This window comes from Hemicordylus capensis, chromosome 4 (genome assembly GCF_027244095.1).
Source record: "Hemicordylus capensis ecotype Gifberg chromosome 4, rHemCap1.1.pri, whole genome shotgun sequence".
Lineage (NCBI taxonomy): Eukaryota > Metazoa > Chordata > Lepidosauria > Squamata > Cordylidae > Hemicordylus > Hemicordylus capensis.
Window position 1 is genome coordinate 218,894,326 of NC_069660.1, and position 8,069 is coordinate 218,902,394.

The following is an 8,069-nucleotide window of genomic DNA, read 5'->3' on the forward strand; positions in this document are numbered from 1 at the left end:
TCGGGTCATTTGGGTGGACACAAAACAAATAAGGGGTGATTCAATTCAGGCACAAATCGGATCAAAAAATTTCATGTACATCCCTAATCTCCAGGTAGGGCTGGAAATGACTCGGGTCTGAAACCCTGGAGCCATTGCCAGTTAGCATTAACAATACTGACCTAGAAAAACCAATAGTGTGATTAAAAGCAAGGCAACTTCATATGTTCATAAAGTTAAGCATGATTGTGCATCTAGGATCACTCAACACAGAACAGTGTGGTCCTGTATATATTCTTACAAAAACTCAAAATATAATGCTACAATTACAATGACCTTGTCTAGCAGTGATGCAGCATATAGTCTAGGGTCGGAAAGTGTTCCAGAGAAGCCATTACAGAGAACTCATTCCCACATAATCAGATGTGCAAAGATTGATTTCAGGAAGGTCATGTGCTCAAACAGCCAGTTCTTGATCAAACTGAAAATTCCATCAAATTTTGAAAGGCTACCTCCAGCCTCAGAGGCAAGTTACCTCTAAATATCAGTTGCAGCAGGGGAGAGGGCATGCCCTCACCTCTTGCTGTCGGCTTCTCAGAAGCATCTGGTGGGCCACTGTGGGAAACAGGATGCTGGACTAGCTTTGGGATATCCAGCAAGGCTGTTCTTATGTTCTCCAGTAGCTTCCAGCACTAACTGCACAATTGGCCCACTTGCCAAAAATTGCTCCTATTCTTTGGTGGAACCCTGCATGAAAACAGTTTGCTCCCTAAGGGCAACTAGGGCTGCCCATCCCCACTCCCTGGGGTAGTTTGTCAATGTTGCCAAGCTGTGTTGCTTCTGCAAAACCTAGTAGTATAACAGACCTTGCTGTTCCCAGGCTGTCTGAGCAATGCCCATGAAAAGGACCCAGAGAGACCTCTCAGTCATTTGCTGCTTTATTGCCAGTGTTCTCCTCCTCCTGTTCTGGGATCCCACAGAAGACTCACAGGCTTACAGCTTCTCTGAAGACAGTACACTCAATAAACAGCAAGTCAACAAGCTCATCTTGGTGCCTCCTTCACTTAAGGCTGGCCCTGAAGGTAAGTGTCTTGCAAGGAAGGTAAGTGTCTTGCAAGACAAATATGATTAGAAGTATTTGCAAATTATTTATTTATCATATTTATATACTGCCTGATTATATACCACACTAGGCAATGTGCACAGCTTAAAACACAACCAATATAAAACAGAGTAAAAACAATTTAACAGAATAAAAAGTTGAAATAATGTCATGGGATAAAAACAATTTAACAGTTCAACATTAGTTTCAATTAAAAAGCTGATAGAACAGGAGTGTCTTGAGGGTCTTTTTAAAACCAATCAGAGATGGAGATGCTCTTATTTTGACAGGGAGCATAGCCCAAAGTCCTGGGGCAGTCACAGAGAAGGCCCACTTCGAAGTTGCCAACAAAGGAGCCAGTGGTAACCATAACCAGACCTCCCCAGATGATCTGAATAGGCTGCATTCTTTCATGACAAAGAAGGTGCTTTCTTAAGTGCCCATCTTAAGTAAATAATGGTGTTTAATCCAGGCAGATTTCACTGGAGTGTGCCACTAGATTTAGGGCCAGGGGTAGTCCAAGACACGTTACTGCCTGAGATGTGTTGTATTCTTCACCTCAGGATTCCCCATTACTCAGCACTCTCAGGCCATGCTGCTGAGGTTATGACGGCAATGTGCAAGCACTGTCAGAGCATGACACCAAGCCAGGCAGTGGTGACATGGGCATTCCTAACTCATGTTGGGGGTAGGAATAAGTGAGCCTTAGTGGGGCAAAGAGGAAAGTATAAATAGTATATCCCGGGGGTGGTGGTGGTGGTGAAAAAGGGTGGTAGGAGTGGGTAGCAAGGAGGCCTGTGGGGGCAAGGGGCTGATGCTTACTACCTCATGCATCCTTTGCCTGAGGTGACCACTTCACCCTGCCTCATTGTTGTGCCTGTGCAGGGTGAGAGGGGGAAAGTCACAGGATTAAAAAAAATAAATCTGCAAGTGTTTCTATTTACTAATACAATTACTACAATTAGATATATGTGACCAACAGCATGGTTTTTGTAAATCACGACTGGAAGCTTCAAATTTCCATTTCCATAACAAACTCAGGTTTGACAAGGCAGTTAGACAACTTGTAATGACAACTCTCAGGCCTCAGGGAGAAGCTCCAACTACCCACAGAGTCTGGTCTTGCTCCTCTGCAATGTCAGGTCAGTTCAGAGTAAGGGTGGATGGACAATTTGTCCATGATTTGATCATGGATGAGGGAGCTGACCTGGCATATATAGCAGACCTGGCTGGGGGAGACTAGTGGTCCAGTGTGGGCTCAGCTTTTCCCATCAGGTTACTCTGTTGTGGATCAGGCTAGGGGAAGTGGGCAAGGGGTGTGTGTGTATGGAGTGGCTGTATTCCATAAGAATACCATCTCCCTTACCAGGGCCCCTGTGAGACAGTTGACTTATACTGAGTGTGTATTTCTGAGGCTGGGAACTAGGGATAGATTGGGGATTCTGTTGGTATACCGTCCACCCGACTGCCCAACTGACTCCCTACCTGAGTTGACGGAGCTGGTTGCGGAGTTGGTGTTGGAGTCTCCTAGACCTTTGGTGCTGGGGGACTTCAACATCCACTTTGGGGCTGGCTTGTCTGGTGCAGCTCAGGAGTTCATAGCAGCCATGACAACTATGAGCACGTCCCAATTTGTTTCTGAATCAACTCATGTTGCTGGCCACACACTCAATTTGGTCTTTTGTTTGAATCGGGGGTGTTCCATGGCTGCGGGATTCTGTGGTTTCCCCATTGCCATGGTTGGACCACTGCCTGGTTAAGGTTGGTTTCACAGCCACAATCCACCCTTGCAGGGGTGGTGGACCTATTAGGATTGTCTGTCCCAAAAGGCTGCTGGACCCAGTAGGATTCCAAAAAGCCTTGCTTTTTGAAGTTGGTGTGGCCAGTGATTCTGTTGATGCCTTGGTGGGAACCTGGAATAGGGAACTCACCAGGGCAATAGACATGATTGCTCCTAAGCGTCCCTTCTGACCTTCTTCTAAAATGGACCCTTGGTATACTGAGGAGTTTGAGGGCTGAAATGGAACGCAAGTGAAGAAGAACTTGGCTCGAATCTGACAGGACACAGCATAGGACCCATTTGAAGGCTTATGCGGTAGCAGTGCATGCAGCAAAAAAAGATTTTGGTCTGTGTGCATTGTGTCTGCAGGTTCGTGTTCAGCAGAGCTATCCCGGGTTGTGAGAAGTTTTATTTCTGCTCCTTCTGCTTTAAATCAGTCCCCAAAAGCATTCTGCTGTGACGCTTTTAGTGGGTTCTTTGCAGACAAAATTTCCTCATTCGGGCTGACTTGGACTCCACTATTTCTGCAGGGTCAATGAAGGGGGTGTCCAGCAATCCCTCTTGCAATATTAGGTTGGATCTGTTTCTATCTGTGACTCCTGAGGATGTGGACAAACTGCTTGGGGCAGTGTGACCTACCACTTGTTCTCTGGATCCTTGCCTGAGATGGCTGCTTCTATCTAGCAGGGAGACTGTAGAAGGTGACCTACTTACTATCATAAATGCATCGCTGAGGGAGGGTAGGGTGCCTCTTTGTTTGAAGGAGGCAATGGTTAGACTGCTTCTTAAGAAGCCTTCCCTGGACCCATTAGCAATGGATAGTTATAAGCCAGTCTCCAATCTCCCTTGGTTGGGCAAGAGGATTGAGAGGGTGATGGCCGACCAGCTCCAGGTGGTTTTGGAGGAAGCTGATTATCTAGACCCATTTCAAACTGGCTTTAAAGCAGGCTATGGGGTTGAGACAGCCTTAGTCGGCCTGATGGATTACCATTACCGAGGAATTGACAGAGGGAGTGTGACTCTGCTGGTTCTTCTGGATCTCTTGACAGTGTTCGATACCATTAACCATGGTATCCTTCTGGATCGCCTGGGGGAGTTCGGGATAGGAGGCACAGCTCTGCAGTGGTTCCACTCCTATCCCTTGGGTAGATTCCAGATGGTAGAGCTTGGTGACAGTTGCTTCTCACCTATATGGAGTCCCTCAGGACTCCATTCTATCTACATCAGGCTTCCACAACCTGCAGCCCTTCAGATGTTGCTGAACTACAATTCCCATCTTCCCAGCCACAATAAGTTGTAGCTGGGGGTGAGGGGAAGTGTAGTTTGGCAACATCTGGAGGGCCGCAGGTTAGGGAAGCCTGATCTACATGAAACCACTGGGTTAAGTCATCAGGAGTCTTGGTGCTGGGTGTTATCAGTATGCTGATGACACCCAAATCTACTTCTTTTCATCTTCATCATCAGGAAATTCATCATTTCCTAAATGCCTGCCTGCAGGCAGTAATGGGCTGGATGAGGTATAGCAAATTGAAACTGAATCCAAGCAAGACGGAGGTGCTCATTGTAGGGGCTCAGAATTTGAGATATGAGTTAGAGTTTCCTGTGCTGGATGGGGTTACACTCTCTCAGAAGAAACAGGTACGCAGCTTGGGGGTACTCCTGGACCCAGGCCTCACCCTGGTATCTCAGGTGGAGGCTATGGCCAGAAGTGCTTCCTATCAGCTTCGGCTGATTTGACAGCTGTGTCCATTCCTTTAAGAGGATGACCTAAAAACAGTGGTGCACCAGTTAGTAACCTCCAGGCTTGACTATTGCAATGCGCTCTATATGGGGCTACCTTTGTATGTAGTTCGGAAACTACATTCGTTCAAAAGTTTGTTCAAAATGCGGCAGCCAGACTGGTCTCTGTGGCAACCCAGAGAGACTGTATTATGTCTGTTTTGAAACAGCTGCACTGGCTGCTGATATACTTTTAAAGTCCTGAACGCCTTAGGTCTGGGGTTACCTTAGAAAGTGCCGCCTTCTTCATGATCCCACCGCACATTAAGGTAATCCAAGAAGGTCCATCTCCAGTTACCGGTCCGGCCGTGACTCAAAGGTGGGCCTTTTCTGTAGCTGCTCCTGAGCTGTGGAATCCACTCCCTAAAGAAATCCGTAATCTGAATTATTGGCCTTCAGGAGAGCCCTTAAGACCTATCTGTTTGGCCTAGCCTTCCAGGGTTTTAAAACTGTTTTTAATGTTTTAATTGTTAGTTGGTTTTATATTGTGTGTATAGTTTTTGATTGTAACTGTTAATTGATTTTAATTGTTTTTATTTTAATGTAAACCACCCAGAGCCATTTTTGGAAGGGCTGTATAGAAATAAAATAAATAAATAAATAACTGTGCCTAGTAAATATATCTGTAGTCACCTATATTGGGCAGCAGCGATATAGAAAGGTGCTGAAGGCATCATCTCATACTGTGTGGGAGGAGGCACTGGTAAGCCACTCCTGAATTCTACCAAGAAAATAACATGGAATGTGATTGCTTGGTGTTGACACCGACTCAACAGCACAATCCTAAGACACCTAATGGCGCAGTGGGGAAATGACTTGACTAGCAAGCCAGAGGTTGCTGGTTTGAATCCCCGCTGGTATGTTTCCCAGACTATGGGAAAGACCTATATCGGGCAGCAGCGATATAGGAAGATGCTGAAAGGCATCATCATACTGTGCCGGGAGATGGCAATGGTAAACCCCCTCCCCTCCTAAGACAACCACTGGGCTCTGTGGTCGCCACTAGTTGATGGCACACTTTACTTTACTTTGTGCTGGGTGGTTCTCCCTTGCATGCACAGGAGACAGAAGATAGAGCATTTGAAGCTTCAGTTTATAGTTTGTGTAAATTGTTTCCCATTTTATCCAAATGAGGTAATGTTTGTGTAAACTATAGCTAGTTAACAAACAGATACTGAATCAGTAGAAGAGTAGAAACTAAATACTGTGATCAACAACTCTGGTTTTTCATAGTTTAGTAAGAAATTAGCAGGTCATAATTAGAGGCTGGCTTATCAAGGCAGAATAGACTCAAACTGCTTGTTATGTGGGAGATCTGTGACTGAGTCTCCTGACAGCTATTTTGATTTGAGAGCATGTGTCAAGGAAGGGTAGATTAGATTGAAGAAGAAATGCTAAGGGTGGGGTGTTTAACCCATTCTAAACCACCTCCCTTGCTCAAGCTCCTATTTGCCACCCTGCAAAAAACCAAACACAAACAAACCGGTATCATGCTCCTATGGTTTGCCCAGAATGGAAAACAGCAGCTGGGAGGTGGGATTCAGTTGAGAAAACAATGTGGAGAAAAGGACTAAATATCCTCCCCTCAGTATCTCCACCTCCTGAAGTCTGTTTAACTTGAGGCAGTATTATTATTATTTTCTTAGCTCATAAAAAACAGACAGTGGACTCTTTTCTGAGTAAAATATATCTGACTGTATTTAATTGTATTGTTAGGTTGTTATCAGAATTCAGAAATAAAACTAGCTGGTTCACCTGAAGAAACTTGGGCTATTTCCTGATATTAATTCCGAGGTGAGGGATTTAGTTTTAAAACTAGCTGCGGACTTGTCAGTACAAATCTGTCCCAAGGTCTTGTACTTAACTTGTACAGTACTTAATATACTGTACTCCAGGGCTTGACAAATCCCAGGGAGTCATGGCACCTAGAAATTTAACTGTGGTGCCTAAACTAGGTTATTCAGAGGTAGAGGTGTTTAATAATTTTTTTTGTCCCAGGCAGCCTTGTTTCTGTTCTAAGCATGCTAAATGTAAAAGGGATAAAGAGAGCCCATTAACCTTTCTCCTCCACAATGTCTGTGGCTACGTCTGGTAGTTTTGTCAAGTGTCCATTGTCTGGCTCCAGGTGCTGGCCCATAAGCCAAATTAGGCCTGTGGAGCTCAAACCCCTGCCACTTTTCTTCCCCCTGCTGCCTGCCAAAGAGGCAGGATGTTGTCTTATTTCCTTGCTGACCAGCAGGCTTAATTCTTCCCATGGTGGTGCCAGTATTTCTCTCTTCCACACCAGCCCCATATGCCACAGCAGAAGCCAGGAGTTGCTTCCTTCCTTCTTCTTCCACCACTGCCACTCTCCTTCCCTCCTCCTCCCTTGGTGGGCTTTTTAGTGTGAAGTGCTAGCCCAGAAGAGGAAGAGGGGTGACAAAAAGGGAGGAGGAAGATGACAGCAGTGGCAACAAAACCAGAAGACAGTGTGTGGGGCTTTTTATCTGAGTGAGGGAGGAGAGGAGGAAGAAGAAAGAAGGGTGAGTGGGGGAAAGAGGAGTCCTGCTTTCCTTGGGGCATAATGTTGCTTTGGAATTATTGAATGTTAAAAATCTGTTGAACAATAACAGTCAAAATATGATGGTTATGTTCGGAATTCCTTCTAAAGTGTACCAACCGCCCCCCCCAACTATTTAATTTTTTTCCTGAGCATATTCTGGTGTAAAAAGTAGAGCATTCAGCTAATTTCACTGGCAGGATCGTCCATGCAAAATTTGATCTCCGTAGAATCATCAAGGAGTATGATATTCAGTATTTTTTTAAAAAAATACCAACAAAGTATTTTAATTTTTTTTAAAAAAATTCCCTGTGAGTATTCCAATGTAAAAATAGTGCATTCAGCTAATTTCAGCGGAGGGGCAAGGGTGTGAGGAAGAGGGAGAGACAGAAAGCCGTGCAAGGGGGACACAAGATGACAAAAGGCTATATGCGGTGGCTCCCCAGAGGTGTACTGGAATCAAATCTGGCCCACCACCCGAATGATACCCCTAGTCTGGCTCCTAACTTTTTGGACAAGTTTCTAGACTCAAATAACATTGGTCAAGGCCTGCTGTACCTACTCTTCTCTTGCAGTCTTAATCTAGAATCACTTCCTTCTCAACCACTTTCTATGCAATTAGCTACTCTTCTCTAATGTCACAGTGGAGCTTTGGAGGCAGAGGTAACATGATCCCTCTTGCTGTCATTGGCTTAACTGCTCTGATGTCACAGAGGAATTAATCTTGAGTTAAGCAGGTAAGTGGTAAACCTTTAATATCTGAATTCTGAGGAATGTGAGAAACTTCTCCCCCTCCCCCCACTTTTGTTCATATGCTGCTAGCTTTTGCATTATAACCTTAACATTTTAAGGTTTTAATTTGTAGGTGATTTTAAAATTGTTTTAAGTTT